General features: G+C 29.3%; 1 protein-coding gene across 5 annotated transcripts in view; it reads left to right on the plus strand.

Moving 5' to 3' along the window:
* Positions 1-21,767, plus strand: part of LOC123301763 (liprin-alpha-1) — a 197,993-nt gene that overhangs the window by 105,296 nt on the left and 70,930 nt on the right. The window lies entirely within an intron of this gene.

A 21,767-nucleotide genomic window follows, 5' to 3' on the forward strand; every position in this document is an offset into this window, starting at 1 on the left:
AAATGTGGAGGTCTGGTCCCGGAATTAAGCACATAAGTGATAACTAGCGAAAAACTGACATCACAGCTGAAAAGAATGACCCAAAATTAGTGGGTTTCAAAAAAAATTCGAATAAGATCGGACCAAAATTGCCTGTGTTATTAAAATTTTTGAACATGATACTAAAATGTAAAAAAATAACGATAATGTTATGTAGTTACAATTATTGTTATTTTTGGAGTCGGTATTAGCCAAGAAAACAACTGTGACAGAATAATTTTCTAGAGTAACTTGGCTGACACCGGTTCCAAAAATAACAACAATTGTAACTACATTATATTATTGTTATTTTTTTACTTTTTAGCGCGTATTAATTTGTTTTGGAAGTCGGTTTTTTCTTTTTTGTTAAAAGCTTTTTTCTTTTGTAATCTTTAGTGAGGTACACTACCTAATTTGTCACTAGTTTAAACTTCAAAGTGTTAATTATTTCGAATTCGAAATAAACGTATTCTTTTAAAAATATATTAATTTTACCAATTTAATTGATATATAAACGTAAATATAGTTTTTATTCCCATTTCCCAATATATATTAGTAATTCTCTATTATTAAACTCTCTAAGGATTACTTAGATCAATTCCGGTAATTATCATGCTGAAAGGAAATAGGGCAGACTAAATAAATATATTTTATGAATCCTAAGGAATAAAAATTGAAAGTTATATCGAAAGTTATAGAAATATTTATCCCAAAAATATAGAAACTAATAATCGCAATTGTTCATTTTTGTGTCATATCGAGAAAATTTAGTAACCTTTCTGAATCCTGTAGACTAGTGTCCAAGATGTCGATTTTAATGTATCATTCGTTAAAATTTGAAAATGTGCGAAAATCATAGTGATATGAAGATAGAGAATGCTAGCCTGTAAGTGAATGACAAGGACACAGAATCACTCAGAGTCTAGCAAACTCCTGGCGTTCTCTAACTGTATTATTCTATGGAGTAAATAGATGGCAAGATCTGAAATAAAAATTAAAATCGATTGAGAAACATGAAAAATATATGTTATTAAATAATTTTATATATCTTTTTCTTGCAAAACTTTTGATATGTAGTCTCTACGGCAGTCGCAAGCTATGACGTCATTACGTGCTATGTTTCTCTTTCTATTTGCTCATTTAAGTTGGTCATATTTTCGTAATTTTAGTTGTGATCCAAAAATTGATTTCACACAATGTTTTGACTCGATACCGAACGTCAATTGAGGCAATACAAAATCTTAGAACACTGACTTATTAGTCCGCAAATGGTTTTACTTGTCAGCTCTCTTGGATTAAAAATATACATTGGCATAATTAATTAGGATAAATCTCGTAAACTTTTTTGATTGATTAATTCTATCGTAGAAGAAAAATGAGGAGGGGGGGAGGTGTAATTTATCAAAAAAATTAATGACCAGGGGGCAAAGCTTATTTTCAATTATAAACATAAAACGAAAAATTTTATCACTAGTGATTACAAATAAATTGAAATAAATATTATTTAAATAAAATGAGATTTGTTTTTATTGATTAAAAAAAATATTATAAATGTGTATAGGTATACTTTTTTATGATGTTTTTATTTACATCCGTTTTTGAAAATTGGTTATTTATTTAAATTAATTACGTGTTTCATAATCAATTTTCTCTATCCATCCATATATACTACATATATGTCAGGTATTTATTTATAAATTACCCCTTGACTGCTACTAACTAAATATTGTCTCTACCTAATCGTTCCACAACATTTTTAATACACAACTGAATTTTATATTCCCTATGGATACTTTTTACAATGTATTCAATAATTAACGTCATTGATTTTTTTTTACTCCCTTGTACAAAGTAAAAGAGGTCTCAAGTTTGTAACGTTTAAAAATATTGATGCTACGAGCAAAATTTTGGTATAAGTGTTAGGAGTCATAAAATCACCTAATTACTCCATCTCCGATTCTCTGTTTGTCCGTCTGTCTGTCGACAAATTTTTATAGCGTGCCCAGGACATAAAAAAAGAATTCGAGTTCGAAAATGAGAACATTGGTCAATTGGGTATTGGGTCCGTAAAATCTATCTTGCAAATTGTTTGAGATAGAGCAAAAGTTTAAATGTAAACAATGCTCCTTACATAAAAATAAACATTTTTTGTTTCAAATGAGGCACAAATTATATAATATGTATTATATGGGAATATGTAGCTAAGAGTGACTGTCTTGCTTTACTTACATAACGTAAAAAACAAACGATTACGTATTCAGCCCTGTATATACATGGTCTTTCAACAATTAAATCAGTCAATTGTTTGTTTTCACTTGTTTAACAATAATGTAGCGATTTCGAAAACTTTCGATATCTCACATAATTCAAAAACGATTAGCCGGACTGGCGACAGCGGTCGGATTTCCGCGGTTCTACTGTATAAACTTAATGTGTGGCTCCAAAATGAAGTAAGTGAGTGCTGCCTTATCTCTATCGAAATCAGGTTTCGATTTTTAATTTCTGTTAAAACCCAGAAAGTACACGTTTGAAAATGAGCTAACTTTGATCAGAAATTCAAAATTAAAATTCTCTGTTTCTTTGTGCCGAAAATTAAATGATTGAGACAAACCATTCCTTAAATTTTGTTGATGAAGTTTTCAAATTATGTTATGTTGTAACATCTTCTGTAACATAAAAGCTTGTGATACTTCTAGTTATGTTTCATCTTCGCCTGAGATCAATGACCAAGAATATGGTTTTCCAAAGTATTTAAAGTATAGAAAAGCTTTGTTTTAAAAAGTTTTATTAGTTTTTTTTTTAATACTTGGTATATAAAATAGTAACAATATTACATGCTCCATTGCACAATCGTTTAACCTTTTTAATATAACTACTACAACACTATACTATATAGATATCTACATATCTACAAACTTGACTCTATATATGTAAACATTAAACTCTCATATCCAACACTACCACCATAAATATATTATTATTATAAACGGAACTGATTGACAGTAATATATTATTATGATGTACCATATAATTTAATATTTTATAACAGATATGGCAGATTTTATGACAGGCAAATTCTACAGCAAACTATATCAGAGATAGGTTAGAGAGCTAACTACCGTGAAGAACTACTAATACTGTTATATACCGTGTGTTAACTGAATCTTTGCTCGTACACCGTTTTGTTGAAAATTCAAAATTTTCGGGTTGCAGCTTTAAATTTACAGGACTCGAAGAACGGTATCATAGTTTTTCAAGTAACAGTTTTAAATTGATGAGAAGAATTGAAAGTGGTGATTTCAATGAAAAATTAATGATATCACTAAAAATAACCATTAATCATTTTGGTCTAGGAGGCGATATAAGTTCGATCTACACCCATTTGATTATCAGATGAGACATTTTTAACCCCCGAATTATAAAAAGGGGTATTATAAGTTTGACCGCTACGTGTGTTTGTCTGTCTATGGCATCGTAGCGCCTAAACGGAATGAATAATTTAACGATGATAACGGTAATTTAACGAGTGATTTAAAATTAGCGATGATCTTCAAAATCGATTCGGTTTGGAAAAGGCATTACATATAAGTAATAATTACTATGAAAATAAATGGTCAAATAAACCTGACTCCATTTATTTGAAAAGTGGTAAAATAATTAAGTAATTCAAAACAATAATTCAAAAGAACAAACTCAACTCAAATATTTCAATTTCAATTAAAATATTTCCAAAAATTTGTCCCAAAAAATGATATCTCTCTAAGTATCCTTTTCATCTCATCTGATGTCCTTGACCATGACTTTGATATTGATTTAAGAAGTGTTATAAGTTTAAAGTGTTTATCTGTGCGTCTGTGTGTTTCTCAGTGGCATCGAAGCTTCTAAACGATCGAACCGACTCGATTGAGAACATTTTATAGCAAAGTTTTCAAAAATCGGTTTAAAAAGAATAAATCGCATTTGTCGGGGGTTTTTAAATTTTGTAAATTTCACTTGTTATGGTAGTTGTATTATAATACCCTGAAATTTAATAAAACTGACAGTATGCTCATATTTAGACAACAATCTTAATATTTAGAAAGATGCTTTCAGAAATTCTCCTGTATAAAAACCCGTTTTGATATTCTCTCTGTATAACTAATCGTTGCTAGTTTAAGCGTCATATTTACCTTGTTAAACAGTAATTTGATTTAATTAATCTAATAATAATTATAATCGTTACATATTTTTGACTTGAAATATTTTACTTTTTTTTTTTTATAATTGCATTAAACATTATTTGTTTTGAATTCAAAAATGCATATTTTACAAAAGTTTATTATACGGATTTGTATATTTATATATTAAAATAATTAGTATAAAATTCAGAGAAACGTATTAGGTTTTAATATACATAAAAGCTTCGTTTAACATAGTTTTTACTAATTAGTAAGCATTATTTTTAATGAGATAAAAAATTCGTTCGTTTGTGGGATTTGTATCTAACAGAGTGACCACAAGTATTACCAGAATTCTATAAAGTACCAACAAATTTAGTCCCAGATCTCTGTATCGCAAAATATAAGCTTTTCAAATTTTTCTGGATTTGAGTTTCACGACTATTGGTTCGATATTTTGAAAACCATAAATCAGAGCGGTTTTAAACCGTCAGAATTGTTTTCGCTGGGTTATAATTAGCTTAAAACCATGTTTTTATCCAAATCGGAAAGAAAAGAAAATTTTCGAATTTTCTCGATTTTTTTAAGGGGTATCCCTTTGAAAAAAGTCGAAAATTCGAAAAAATTTTATTATCTCTGATCTTTATGAAATTTATTTGTTAAGGTTATTTTGACCCAAACATAACAAAAATCGCATCCATTTTAATGCCAGAGCTTTGTATTGAAAAATATAAGCTCACCAAATTTTTCTGGATTTAAGTCTCACGGCTATTGTTTGGATATTTTGAAAACTATAAATTGGATCGTCTTTTACCCCCCGAAATTGTTTTCGCTGGGTTATAATTAGCTTAAAACCATGTTTTTATCCAAATCGGAAAGAAACTAAAATTTTCGAATTTTCTCGATTTTTTTAAGGGGTACCCCTTTGAAAAACGTCGAAAATTCAAAAAGTTTTTATTATTTCCGATCTTTATGAAAATTATTTTCTTAGGCTATTTTGACCCAAATGTAACAAAAATGGCATCCATTTTAATGCCAGAGCTACGTATCGCAAAATATAAGCTCGCCAATTTTTCTGGGATTGAGTTTCATGGCTATGGATCGGATATCTTGAAAACCATAAATCAGAGCGGTTTTAAAGCGTCAGAATTGTTTTCGCTGAGCTTTAATTACCTTAAAATCATGTTTTTATCCAAATCGGAAACAAACAAAAATTTTCGGAGGTACCCCTTTGAAAAAGGTCAAAAATTCGAAAATAATCATAACCATTCCTTGACAGTCGGGTAAAAAGAAACCCGATTATTTGCTGCACATATATAATATAAATATTCGAAATATACGAAAAACTCTTAGACATATTTCTTTTTCCCCTGAAATAAAATCAGTTATTTTCTTAAGGTTTCCTTTTTATGTTAAAAAAAATCAACTTAAAAAGAATCTCAAGGTGATATGTCCCCTTAAACTTTTTAAATTTCATATGATAAAAATTTATCACGGTAATAATACAATTAAAAATAGATAAAAAATATTTCAGTATTGTTTTGATTTTTTTTAAAACTAAATCTGTTGGTACCAGTCACAAAGAATGCTATGAAGTTATGAAGTTAACCACCAACAAAAATTTTTATTACATAACCATAAAACAATTTGTTATTTGCATTTTAATTGAAATTGATGTTAAAATTTATAGTTGAAAAACAATTAAGTTTTGTTTATTTTACAAAAATTTTCAAGTATTATCTTTTTTTTTTTAAATTATTCTTTGATGTAGTATAACTTTTATAACTTTTTGGTTTATATGATATGTGTGGTTATAAGTTTTAGGTAATATGCGTGACTTTTTGAAATTTTCTTGCTAACTACGAAAAATTATTACATTATTTTATTATTTTATAATTAAAATAGTTTTGTGATATTTAGAACTTGGTAATTCATAATAACTGCAATTGTTTATTACGGAATATATTTCCGTGTTTTAGCTGATTTCATAAACTTATTCAACGGCAAAAAAAAACCTTTTGACATCTAATTTAAGACCGTACTAACACATAGTCTCAAAAGTGTTGAGGTTGCATTAATTAACGCTATAAATATTTATAAAAAAAATGATTTTTGATCAATATTTCGGAAACCATCATCTTTATGAAAAAAAGTTTCAAAGAAAACTTTGTATCCTAAAAAAATGTAGAATCAAAAATTGTGATACCTCAGCCATTTTCAACCGAGAAAAACGACCAAATATATATATTTATACGCTTACTAACAATATCCTGAAACTAATTGATTTTATAACAAATTTTTTCAAAGCTAAGTTGTCGGAAAATTGTTTTTTCTAAAAAAAATGTAATGTAAACAATTTCGATTACTAGCCGTTTTTAAAACGATCAATTTTATATTTATATTTTGTTAATTATCCAGTTATTAACCTCGAATTATGTGTAAATAATCTTGAATTGTTACTTGGAGGATCGTTAGGTCGCTGTATGCGAATATGACGTAAAACAGGATCCGATACGCCCTGGTATGGACGTTGTCTACGGGAATTACTACCCGACCGTTTTCAAATGAGCATGATGACGTTATATTTAAGGTATCAGTCTGAAAAAAACGTAGCAGGGAATTTGTTAGATACTATGACTACTAACACCTATTTGCAAACGCAACACTATCGAAAAAGTCGTAGAAAAAGTTTGGTAGACTCATCAAAGGGAATACATTCACGATATTTTAAGAATGTATTGATTGATTTAACAAGGTGCTGTCTTGTGAACTGTTTGGTAATTTACCAATAAAATTTAAAAATTCTTCTCAATTGGTGGAAGCGATGGAAAATCTAAAGAAATCTTCCAAATAGAGTTTTATATTCTATGGAAAATTTTAAAAAGTGCATTATCTGTGAGTGATAGTTCATCATTGGCTTCCTCGATTGATCCAAATATAAAAATTACAACCATTTTTAAATGCTGACCTTAAAATAATCATACAATTTGATTTTTAAATACAGTGTGACTCAAAAACATTGAATCCATAATGTTTATAAACATTATAAAATAAATATCAAATATTCGTTTTTTTTATATAATACAAAGTGTCTCAAAAAAACAATGCCAGCCACAACAACAACACCCAACTCACAAAAACAACAGACATTAATAAAACCACAACAACATACCCCCCTTCAAAATGGGGTAGTTGTAAATGGTGTTGGCACAGCTACAACAACAACCACAAATAATACATCACCCCCGTTATTTTTTTCACTAACACCACTCAATGCAGCTGCACATCAAAATAACAATGCAACAACCACTATGACGCAACAATCAAACAATAATAATTCAACAACAACCATACAACAATTAAATTTAATGAATAATGTTGCACATGGAAATAATAATAACAGTGTGGTACATAATAATGTACCACCACCATTGTTGCAACAATCAAATCAATCATCATTAATAACAAATAATCATCATATATTAAATAATAATATTAATAATCATAATAATCATGTTAGTAATAATAATATCAATAATAATACAAGTTATAATAATGGGTATCGTTTATTATCAACACATGGTATGGAAACATTGCAAACGTTTTTACGACAACATGGTAATGATTGTATTCGACAGTTTGTACAGGTAAGCAAGTTATTGTTGTTTAAAGTAAGGAAATAATTTTGATGGAAAACACAGGTTTTTAATTAAGGACGTTCTCAAAGAAAATTAAATCTTGTATAATCTCATTAATGTCCTTTATACTTATTATGGACTCAATCCTCAAAAACCCTTCCTTCTGAGCTACACCCTTCAAAGATTATACTTACATGAGATAGTGATTTTTGGTTTCGATTAAAAATTTTTGAAAACTAGAGATTAAGATAATTTAGATCATGCTGATCAAAAGTTTCTTTTGGGCTCAACCCTCAAAAACTCTTCTGTTCCGAGCTACACTTCTACAAACGTAATGCATAAAGGTAACGATGGGCATAGCCTTTCAAGGGCCTTAGCCCAGAAGGAATGGGTTTTTGAGGGTTGGGACCACAAGAACTTTTGACCAGCATGATCAAAACTACATCAATTGATAGTTTTCAAGAAATTTTAACCGAAGTAAGAATAACCTTAGAAAGGAAATATTTTTGAGAGTTTAACATATAAATTCTATATTAAAGAGTTTTTAAAGAGATGCTTTATTATGTAACAAGAGCAATTTTCTTAGGATTCATTTGGAAAACTAATATTCATTAGTTAAAAGCATGACAAATATTTTCCTATAAAGTAAATTATAACTAGCGTCACTCGTTTTTCCATAAAATACATTTAAAGTGATGAAATGAAAAACATTTGTGTGTTATTTCTTCTATAAGTGATTTTCTCTAAACCTTTAGGCATCAATATTTCAAAAACTATATGGTAAAAAAATTTTCTCTCGATTATTGTCCAATTTTCCCAAGTTCTAACAGAATCCATCCTCAAAATTTGAAACATAAGTCTCAAATATTGTCACCACTAATTCTTTTAGTAATTTCTTGATCCATTTTTCATGGGAAGGATTGGTCTATTAATAATATTTTTGAAATCTTCAAACCCAAATATTAAACGCTATAATTTCATCGAATCAATAAATTAACTTACCTATTTAAATACAGACAGCCAACACCATTTTTTGGTGATTTTTAAACAAACCAAAACAATTTTCCCTTTCCCTAAAAAATCAAAAACATATATGGTGGACATTATTAATGCTCACACGCACACATGTGTACGTACACACACAAACTTCCGGTTATCAGCACACAGTACCTATATATAGATAAACACAAATTCAATCAATAATTCATCCCTAAATATAAAAATGTCAAAAAGATCTGAAATTATGATAAAAAATAACATTCATAACAAAAAACAAAAAAAAAAATAGGCATTCAACCATAAATATTCAATTGTTTTATTCGGAGGGTAGTTTTGTTTTGATTCGTTTTGTTTAATTTTTATATCAAAATAAATATTTTTTGTTTAGTGTGTTGAGTTTGATTTTTTTGGGAACGTAGGGAAATTAAGTTTTACCTCGTATTCCTCAAGGAATCGAACTATCCTGAATTGTTTATATGAAAAATGCAAATATTTCTACAAATTTTTTATTTCAAGAAGTTATCGAGTTTCAAGCTTGAATTGGGCGATACCATAATTCATTCAAGTGTCATTTGTCATCATTTTTCCGAAGAAAATTTCAATCCTTTACTTTTTTTATAAATATTAATCATTAATTTCTTAAAAACTGATTTTCTGTTCCCTACTAATGTATTTAAAATATTACTTGGGTCAATATAATAATAATGGGGTTTAACCTCCGTTTCTCAGACCACGTCGATAACAGAGGCCATCCACATTACTATGCTTTTAATTTCTACATCCGATTATACAATTAATTTTATGATATGGGTGGAGTCTTATGATGTGGGTGGTTACTAAGTTTTATGATGTGGGTGGTAACTGCGTTTTTCTCCAAGCGACGACATTGTGATCAATTTATCGCCCTATTAACTATTTTTCTTCACACTGCCGTTGCCTGAATTCCTCCCAGGCAACCTCTCAGCCAGTAGTCAAAGCAAGTAAAGACGCCTTCACTCGCTCGGCTACTGACCCGGTAGACTCTTTGGGTCAATATAGCTATACCGTCCTTAATTATTAATAATATTTATATGAAAGGCCCTTGATTTTTGCCTCCAAAATAACAAATAGATAAAACGATAAAAAAATTAAATATATTTATTTGTTCCTCTTCTAAAGATATCGAATTGAGCCCCCTAAATTCACAACCAACCCCTATTCCCTACCTCCTACAATACAAAAGCTCATATATTAATGATTTTTACTTAACCCGCCTGCGGGCTGTTTAAATATCCAAGTATTACTTTCAAAGTTTGTTCGTACAGTTTATTTACGTTTTTATATACATTTTTCTTCTTAAAATTTTCATCGTATTTCCACCACTCTTGCTGTGTTTATATATATTTTTTTTTAAATATTTATATTCATTATGTAAACAAAAGGAAATATGAAATGCATCCAGCGCTCTAGACCGAGAAATAAGGGTTGTTGGTACTTCGAAGCACTTGACTCTTGAAATGGCGAATACAATGGTGGTTTTTTGTTTACTTATTATATTTGAGTATACTTTAAAAATTTATTAAATCTTGTTGCTTTTGAGAATTAAAATATTATAAAAATCCAATGGCTCTAGAATCACGCGTCGTTTTGGATAGTCATTTCAGAAAAGTAGAAAAAGTTGGAGGGTTGTTTTCAAAAGGCTAGTCCCCCGAAAATTCTCTGAAGGTCCCTAAAAATTTAACTGGTTAATTATGATATAATAATGGAAAACTATTCCAAGTTTCATTAAATTCTGAATACAAAGTTTATTACCGATAGTACTTACTACCTTAATCTTGATATGGTTTTGAAAATTTACCTGGGCTTAAAAATGTCCCAAATCTCCTGAAACAGAAGTATTTCTGCTACCTACGAATATTTTCTAAAAGAAAAATGTTGTTAAACATAATAACTTTCACATACTTATTCTAAAACAAAATATTTTCCCCAATTTTTGCAACTTTCATGCCTAATATAAAAAGGAAGTTGAAATAAACCGTTCCGGAAATATAAAATTAAATGACAATCATTCTTCAATTGACTATGATTAGTTCAATTTAAATTCTCATATATAATTTTCTAACAATATTCTTAGAATGTAAATAATAATATAATAATATCAGTGGGAAAGGAAAATCACTTAGAAATGAATCTAGAAATTCATTTCCGTTTTACTTGCGTTGTAACAAAATACAATTCAATTCGATTGGATTGGAAAGGAAATTAAATAAACTTTTATATGTGTTTAATAACAACCACATAACATATATTATTTTTAAGGGATGTTACAGAATCATATGTGCATAAATATTTTTAGGGTTGGGGGATATATTTATCAGGAAGCACAAAATTAACGCAAAGTTTGTTGAACAATAAAAAATTGCTAAAATCCTGTTTATTTAATCATTAGATAAATATTTTCAAAGAAATGACATGAAATCGATTCGGGAAATTTCTATTCTTATCAGATTTTGGAAAGTATCTGAGAAACAGTCCATCCAATAATCAGATAAACTTGATTTTTGGAACAAAATTATTATAGCGCGTTTTCAAATTTCTTAAAAACGTTCTCAAAAAAATAAGTGTATGAAATTATTTGACTTACGTTTCAAATTTCCAGAGTGAATACTGTCAGAATTTTCGAAAATTATGGTTTTTGAAATAAAGATGCCTAAGGATATAAAGAAAGTCACTTTTAGAAGAAAATTACACACAAATGCCATTAATTTCATCACTTTAAATGTATTTTATGGAAAAACGAGCGTCGTTTGTTATAATTTTCTTTATAGGGAAATACTTGTCATATTTTTAACTCATGAATATTAGTTTTTCAAGTTTAGCTCAAGAAAATTAGCCTTATGCCTTTAATTTTCGTGCCTTTTTTGTTCTAATTCGATAAATTGTGCCTTATAATTCTGAAACACCATATTTGATAAAAGTTACATTAAAAACTTCATGTTATAAACTCGTGTTTATTAGGGTAGGAGTCGAGTTCATTGAACAAAACAGCAATACATTACTAACACAGTATGAATCTTCATTGCAAGAAGAAGTTTATTTATAATATTCTATTACAATGAAACCTATAGTTAGGGACAAATACCTAAGCGTAAATTTTCCAAAAAAGAAAAATTGTTTTTTTTTATTATGAAAAACACTTAATTATTTCCAATTATGAATAACACCGAAGTCTACTTTAAATACGTATTTCATTCACTTCACATTCCCTATGTTATTTAGTTCCCGCTGTTTCCTATCCTCTTGTCTCTCAAAATATAAAACAAATACAAATTTATTTTTAAAAAAAATTCTGGCGAGAAATATTTACATTACTCCCATATACACATAGAATATAAAATTTAAATTTCGATAATTAATCATCCTCTCTCTGAGCGGTTTAGGAGGAATTAACATCAAAGTTAATGTTTTTATCAAAAAAAGTGTTTCATTTTTATGCACAGTTCTTAATTTTGGTATGATTTTAAAGCTTAAAACTTGAGGAATATTATTGATAAAAGTTTTTTGTGTAAATGGTAAATCTTTTTTAAAAGAACTTATTGAATAAAAAAACAACATTTATTACGACTTCTTAATTATTAATTTATCATAAGCCGTACAGAAAATCAACTTGAAATTTTATACAGAAGTCGAAAACACTCATTAATTGACACAAAAATTAAAGATTAATAGTACATCGGAGAAATTATCCAGATACATGTTAATAAATTCCTTCTTGGTCTAGAATCCCAAATTAAGTCTTTCAACGTATTATTACCTTTTCTCTTATTTTTATGCAAGCAATTTTTTCTTAAATTTGGTCTTAATATCCGATGAGTTGCTATATTCTTCTATAGTTACTTTTCGGATAGACACGTTATGTAAAAGTAATGGTTGTTGTCAAGGTTCCATTAGTGAAAAGCTATTAAACAGGGGAAGATTCCACAAAGTTGAATGTTAAGAATTTTCTATTATTTGTTTTTACATCAAATATACGTGATATGTAAAATACCCAAAATTTTTGAATCGAATTCGATAAAATTTTGGATTTAACAATGAAAGCTAAGTTCCCCTTGCAGGTTCGTAGATATGGAGGTGAAATGATAATGTAATACTGTATAACTGTATAACTGTAAACGAATAATTTTCCAATCTACATAACAATATTATATTATTTTTATAAAGGACATTCACGAACTTAAATTTGTTTTTATTTTCATACGATTTGTGTTTCTGACATATCATTTGCATAGATAACACACTGTGACTGGCATGACTGGCATACATACTGCTTATTGCTGCAGATAGCAAAAAAAAATAAACAATTATTAGGGGTGTTATTGTAGTGTTGATACTATTACCGTCAAGTCCAATAAAATTGTTCCACTATCGTATCCATTATTTTTTAAGAACATTCTCTATTAAATTATCTTTCAAACGATACAAAAAAATCAAAATCGGTTCATCCGTTTAAGCGCTACAGAGAAACACACACACATAGTCGTCAAACTTATAACACCGCTTTTTTCTCTTGTATTTAATGCGATAATTTTCCCTGATCAAAATAACTAAAAAATATCACACCAAAATTTTAATATATTTCCGTTTTTTCTTTTCAGGTAAGCAATTTTGATTGATTCGAAAAAAGTTTTTCATTTTTGTAAGTATAAATTATCTACATTTTCAAATGTTTTCTTGTACTGAATACCTTCTTAAAAGTTTTTCTTTCCGCTGTATATCACAAGTCACAATTTTGTTTCCACCAAACATCTGCAGTTGACCTGGTTTTATTTTATTTATTGGAACAAAAGTATTTAAAGTTCTTCGTCCTAAAATTTATACTAAAAGTGTGTAATTTTCGTTTATAAAAACACTCATATCTTACCTAACATCGAAATTTTGTAATCAACTGTTTTGTGATGGAAAATCTAACATTGAAAATAAAGTGTAAAAATACTTTCCATCGTAAAGTGTCATTTAACTTTTCAGCTTTGTAGAATTTAGAATCAGATAGCAGCTGAACAAAGAAAATGTTGATAAACTTTATCACGTGTTCTTCTTTTTTTTTAATTTTTTAGTTCAATGCATTTTTCTTGATTTATTCAGATTGGATATAAAATACATCAAAAGTTTTTAATAAGTTTTACATCGCTATCTTTAGGACAAAAAATCATCTTTCATAATCTTAGAAATTCATACGTAATACAAGGCATTTTCACTTTTCTTCTCATTTTTATAAATATTAGAATAAAAGTAATTGTAATCGAGCGACGAAAAAACTTTTGAGCGACGAAAAAACTTTTCCTCTCTTAAAACTTAGGATTTTGTATTAAAACCACTTCTCAGGAGAATATAGCGCCAGAAATATAGCCCTATAAGCGTGTGTTTTTGCTTTTATGTTTCTAGGTATAAAGATAATACCATGGAGCTGCATAGGCATAGGAAATGAATTAAATGAATCCTGGACCGCAGTGAGAGAGGTGGAAAGAGACAGAAATTGTTGCCTTATAACAGAGGCGTATAAGTCTCCACAGCTATGCGAGTCTACTTTATCTGGCCTCTCTCTACTGCGATCAACCGTTTGGCGGCGACTTTGTAGATCTATGGTATTATCTCTATGATTCTAAATATCTTTGAGTCAATATTGACACCTACGATCAGCATATTCAAATGAACCTTTTGCAAATTGTTTGAAACTTGAGCCAAAAGATGTTTGACATTTTGATGAAAATTTCTCAACAGTTTCATTCAAGAAGTATTATTCAATTTTATGACGACCTAATGCATTGATTTATTTCACAATTAGATTTATATTTGAACTTTGTATGTTTTTTCTACTCTCAGACCATAAAACTAAATGCATTTACGACGTAGTAAATACTATTTATTTAAAATCAATTTTCAAATATTCTGTTTATCACAACCAGATAAAAAAGAATTTCACATCATCTATTCAGATGCACTCAACCTTCAGTCGTCTTACAACGAACTTGGGGGAAAAAACCCACATATACACGAAGACATAATATCATGCAACTATACAAAAAAGATGCAGAAGTCAGTCATCTTAGTACTGATGGTAAAAAAGGGTTTTTGTGAATTTTATTCCATATAAAGGTATTTTTATGTATTATTGTATGCATGTGAAATCATCAGAGGCGGGTTTAATGTACATGCCCACTTTAAAAAAGTACAGTGGAACTTGGTTAAGTGGCACCTGAATAAGTGAGAAACGTGGTCCCAACTTAGGTCCCAACACTTTGGCACTGAATTACCTCCGTTAGTGGGACGTAGCAAACGTCTATATCTGGGATTTGCTCTTTCGATTTTATCGTCATAGTTACCTCTAAAATTGAGACAGCTTTATTCTTATTCTTATAATTTTGAGCCTCAATGACCTTCAGTTTTATCAGTTTAGTTTTGCTTTACTATCATACTGATGATTATTTGAAAAATACGGAAACGAAGGCTCAAATCGTTATCAGTAAGTGAAAAACTGAAGTTAAATTGGGATGAGTTAGTTGGGATGAAGTCTGTGTCGAATTTAATGTGCCAGAATCTACTCTTTGTAGAATAATTCAGAATAAAGATAAAATTCAATCACAATGTTCTGAAAGACAAGTAAAACTAAAACGTATACGTTTATCAGAATATCCTGAACTTGAACAGAGTTTGCTAACTTGACCGATGATTAAAGAATAGGCACAAAATTTCTCGCGAAGATTCGGTGTGACATCTTGAAATATTCTCAATCCGCCTCTGAGATTGATATGTACATCGTTCACATATAATGCATTCGATGTAGACGACTTCGAATAAACATTGTTAGAGAGTTTTATTACATGTACTTGTATAGTGGTTGCAAACTTTTAAACTTAGCTCGTTTGTATACATTGTGTTACAAGTTTCCGAGGGTATTTTATTTATTGTAGGTTTTCCTGTAAACAAACTTTAAACTATTGAAAAGGCGTTACTCTTCTAAAGATAAATCTATTTTAACAATGTTCATTAAAGTAAACAATTGGAGCAACATTCGACTAGTGTCTGAGGTCTCCTGAGAAATTTCAGCGAATATTGCATCTTAGGCAACGCTTAATAGGGGGTAGAATTCACGAATAGAAAAGTGCAATTGGTTTTAAAAATTTAAATTGGTTTAAAATTTCTAATTAAATAAAGAGAAAGATACCTATTAGTAACGTCATACATGGGTAACGCCATAAAGATTACATATCAAACTTTGTTTTGCTAAAAAGAGATGGACAACCTTTGAATACAATCTTTGATGGCTTATAACTTCTTCGTTTTCTAATCAATTTTAATTTCACTCTTAAATTTTGTCATGGTATCAAGTCTAGTTTTACATTTTTATAGGTAATATGGCCAATTCGACAGGCCAGGATTACACTAAACAGAATTATGATAACAGGCTTAAACTTAAGGTTTAAGTAGGTATTGAATTAATAGATGGATATTAAAGAAACCATAATAATTTACAACAAAACTGTTCAAATGTATCTAATAAAAAATAGGACAATATTTTAAAGGTTTGGCCATTCCATAGACCTCTGCTTTTTTCAAGACTGCCTGCCTTCTGAGATTGATTTGAATTTACAAACACATTCAAAATTAAGAATCAAAATGATAGAATCATAGCAATAATTTTTGTACACATTGTAAATGAAATATTATGTAGTGATATTTTTTAATAGAACGTGCATCGAAAATTCGAACATAGAAGGAACGATCCATTACCAAAACAAATTTTTTATTTAAATATTTTATATGTGTAAACATACATTATTTCGAATACTTTCTACGAGTTTTCTTGTAAGTTATTTAAAAATTATATTACTTTTTTTTTGCTGTACACAAAACGTATACAGCAAAATAAAATCAAATATTGACTTGTTGTAGAACTTAAAACGTATAATGGGTATACCATCAGTTAATATGAACTTATCATGATACACGATACATGCTAGTGATGTGACGAATAGTCGTCGCATATTTTCTAAAATTCGCATTCACAAGAAACGAATTTTGCGAAGGTTTTTGAACTTCAGATGAAGAATTTTCACTTCACGAATAGGAAAGGGAAGTTGGTTTTTAAAATGTTTTCAAGTATGCAAGACATTTAAAATATCCACTAGTAACGTCATACGTGGGTAAAGCCATAGATTACATATAAAACTTTGTTTTGCTAAAAGGAGATAGACAACCTTTAAATGTAATCTTTGATTGCTTATAACTTCTTCGTTTTCTAATCAATTTTAATTTCACTTTCAAATTATGTCATGGTATCAAGTCTAGTTTTAAATTTTTATGGGTAATATGGCCAATTCGACATCAGGATTATCCCATATTGTACTGGTAAATCATTTTACCATCTGTCAATGGATACCCCTAAACAGAATTATGATAACAGGCTTAAACTATCTATTTAATAATAATTTGCGAGCGCTTAAAAGATAAAATTCGCATTTGCGAGTATTCGTTCCATCACTAAAACATACCCATATTTAAGGTACTCTTTCTTATTATTCTAAAAGCTATTTCTTGTGTGCTAAGTCAAGTATATTTCGTCTCATAAATATAAAAATTTGTTTTAGTACCTGCTTGTTTGTGAGCTTTTATTAAAAGCTATAAAAGTTTGTAGCTAATTGTCTGGGTATATGTCTGGATGAATTAAATGACTTTATATAAATCTGAGTGGCCGACTTATTTTCTGAGTGGCCTAGTTATTTAACTTAAATTTTAAAGGGATTCGAAAAAGGACTGAACCTTTTATATACAAAGACTTTTGTTTAAAAACGTTCCCAAAAAATCACTTTTTCTTAGGATTATCTTTAAGTCGTATATATGCATTTTCATTAATGCCCTTTATAAGCAAATAAATTTTTTAATACCTCTTACGGTGTTAAATTTATAAATTTGAGCTGTTAAAGTTTGCGTTTTTTACGTAACAATGGAAGTGTTTTTAAAGGTATGCTTTATTATGTTACAAGTCTAATTTTCTTAAGATTAATTTCGAAAACCAAAATTCATTAGTTAAAAGCATGACAAATATTTTCCTATTAAGAAAATTGTAACAAGCGACACTTGTTTTTCCATAAAATATATTTTAATCCTGAACTTCTAATTGTCCGATTAACTTGAAAATTTGCACACGAATCCTGATCTACTTTTTCGGGTAATGGACTGACGAACATCGAATTTTATATGGTTTTAAAAAGTTCGAATTAAATTCTACAGTCCTGTTACTGTTCAAAAACTAATATCATTAATATAAATGATTGAAAAAACAAACATATGTATCTTTTTCTAGATAATTCGGAGTAATTTTTTGCTCCCATTTGTAATTTTACCGAAGAAAAATTCGTTTACTTTTGAAAGCAAAGAATAGGTATGAATTGTCAAGAGAAGTTATGTTGAAATAAGAATTATACTTATAATTTGATAGACAGAATTAGGTTAAACATACTCGAAAATGTAACATCATTTCAAAAGACAAATGTGCTTTATAAAACGTTGACATTTGTATCTAAAACGAAAAAGCTATTTCCTTTTCTAGCTATGGCTCAGTTAAGGTATTTTTATCCATTTTTTTTGTGTGTGTTATATGTATCAAATTTATATTGTATGTCAAAAAATTCTATTAAAAATTTATTTTACAATTTTCTCAAAGAAAATGTAATAATAATAATGTATCCGGTTAAAACTTCCGATAAAACCTTATTTATATTTTTTTTTTTTGAATAAAATGGCTATTTTCAAGTAAAATTCATCTGTACAGAGTCTTCAAAGACACGGCATTGCTAGATACTAACTCTGCATAAGTACTCGAAACGAATTACGATAACTTCGGTACCGGAAGCTTAAAAAATTCTTGGTCTACTGTCAATTATCGAGGCCCTACATGATTTGTTTCTATAATTCGCTCCGAATACTTATGCAGAGTAAGTATCCAGCAACGCCATACATATTTGCTGATACAGGGCTGAAACACCAAAGGGTGTGACATTCATATTCTCTCTTCCATCACGCAAAACTGACGCCTTGATACTTTTACATAAAGGACCATATTTTTCAACATGGTTCCTGGTGGGTCATTTTATCCGAAAAATTTTACCATGGAAAAAACGGAAATGAACAGTAAATTTTCTCTTGATTTCGCTTAGTGTTCGAAGTATCGATGGCTAAAAATAAAAATTTCTATATAAATTTTATTTTTGGCGTTTAAAATTTGAGCCCTTCGAAGTTGATATCTCCAAGACAATAAGTCAGAACGAATTTTTGCAAGTGATATCTTTTTCACCAAGTTAATTGTCCTAAATACAAAATAAATTGGTTTTCAATGACCGTAAAAGTATTTCGATAATCATGATTTCTAATTATGGTTGCTAATTTTAAAACGATAATGATTCTAGGAAATTCTAATTCGATTTAAATGATAAATGAAATACAGATTATCTATATGATTATAAAAGATACTACCTTTTTATCGAAAGATGCCGAGAGGGTTAAAAAACCATTTTCTAATTTGATAAAGGTAGAAGATAGTTTTTTTTTTGCTTTATAGAAATTTGTTTATATAATAAATCATTGGTTAACCTGAAAATGTGGTGTTGGTACTATGTGTTAAACAAAGTTTTAGTGGTAACGAAAATGTCGACTACTTTTCAAGAGCTCGTTTACAATGAATTTATGATACAAATAAATGATCTAGCTATTGTCTAAAACCAAAATAATGTTGTTTATAAATTACTAGAGAGAGAGAGAGGGAGTGCTGTAAAAGCTAGTAGAAAGTTTCAATTTTTGGGCAAGCTCACTCAAAATCAAGCTTGTGAACATATACAATGTTTCCTGCCTATAAAAGTGTGTCAAAATGATCTGCCTGGAAATACGTTTTCTGGTGGTCTAAGAGCTAACAGTGTCACGAATCAAAATTTCAAAACGACTAGATTTTTGATATTTCTTTTCTTATTGAAACTTTATGAAAATGAAGTACGCCTGGCGCCTGAAAGTGGTTCCGTTTGGGTGGTCATAAAATCACCTAATTAGAACCTTTTTCGATTTTCCGTCTGTCCGTCTGCGTGTCTACACGATAACTCAAAAATGAAAAAAAATATCAAGCTGAAATTTTTACGGCGTACTCAGGACGTAAAAAGTGAGGTCGAGTTCGTAAATGAGCAACATCTTTTAAACCGTTAGAGATAGAACAAAAGCTTAAAGGTAAGAAATGTTCTTTATAAAAAAACGAAACAACTTTTGTTTGAAACATTATTTCGTATACATCACTGTTTACCCGTGAGGGCGTAAATTATATAGTATGTATTATATATAGGAATATCAGTTATGATTTTAACAACTAAGTCAGTCAATTGTTTATTTTCACTTGTTTTAAATTTATTTTTCACGAGTGCTTAGCACCAGTTGGGCAATCGCAGAAGTATATTAATAATGTTTTCAACTCACTTGTATCGCAAAGAACTATTACATTTTTGAAGTAAGAAAATTTATAAAAATTATCTCGAATTCATTTCACATACCTTGTCAAGGTAGAATAAAACGTAGGATATATGCGTGCATTACATTCTATATCCTACGTAAAATGGAGTGACAAGTTGCTTGTATTGTCTACCTGAGAGAAATCTGTTGATGTGAAAGTGTCTCGATACTAAAAACTTAGTTCATGGTCATTACATGACAAGAAGATGTTTTTTTGTTTTAATGAAAAACTGTCGTTTTTCTTTTTACGTCGAATATAATCAAATTCGATTTTTTTTATTTAGTTTTTCGTACCCTCTAACAAAAAGTAACAAAAAAGTAATTTAAAGACACACAAATTAGACAGTTAAGTGTGTGAATATGTAAGATGTATAATCAGGGTTCCAGGGACCACTGTAATGTTGACAGAAAACGTACAGAATAGGTGGTTTTTCTAGAAAGATGCAAGTTTGATGAAGGTACTCCTAAAATTCAAAGGAGTTTTGAAAGTAAATCCCCTGCATCTATTGTTTGAAACTGACAATAACTTGACGGGCACAACACACAGTGTAGATGTTACCCACCGATACCGAATGACTACATAACTACTCAACTAAGCAACGAACTACTTCGTACATCTTTTGGTTTTTTTCGGTTTTACCATATACCAATTATATCACATAATACGTATAACAAAGACAAAGTATCTATTGTTTGAAACTGACAATAACCTGACGAACACAGCATACTGGTATAACACATAAGGATTCAACACCTGTCTTACGTCGGAAATGACACACACAATTTTTTGTAACAAGCAGAATTTCTTATCCAAGAAATTTTCAAAGTGTCACCGATAAAAAATTTTATCGAGTTTGTTGAAAAAAATAAAACAGCTTGAATCGATAACTGAACCATGCTTTTAACGTAAAGGCGATAAAATCACCTTCAGGAAACTTTACCAAACCAGTTGATTGAAGTCAATTGCCCGTTAAGTTTCTATGGTTACAGTCTTGAAAAATGAACTATAGAAAAAAATCAACGATGCATATCCCTCTTTTTAACCTAACCATCCAGATAAAGGTATTTTAGAAAAAATAAAAGTAAAATTTAAAGTCTTAGAAAACCCTTAAATGTTGTTAAGATACGGAACGTGAAAAAAGTCAATATTCGAGAATAAGAGTAGAAAAGTCAAGTTTTAATACAATTTACGTGAAATGAAAACTCACTTGTTCACTTCATCACCATCACCAACGCGTAGAAGTAGCAAGCAGGCAAGTTCCTCCTCTGTTTCTACGATCGTAAAATAATATAACAACAAACAGTTTTCAACAAAAGTTTTGCCTCTTTTGTATTGTAATCACATTGAAACACACACACAGCCACATATAACATCGTTGTCGACCGATCAACTGAAAATAAGTAAGTAGTGGGCGGAAATGTGTATTATATT

This window comes from Chrysoperla carnea, chromosome 5 (assembly GCF_905475395.1).
Source record: "Chrysoperla carnea chromosome 5, inChrCarn1.1, whole genome shotgun sequence".
In the NCBI taxonomy this organism is placed as follows: Eukaryota; Metazoa; Arthropoda; class Insecta; order Neuroptera; family Chrysopidae; genus Chrysoperla; species Chrysoperla carnea.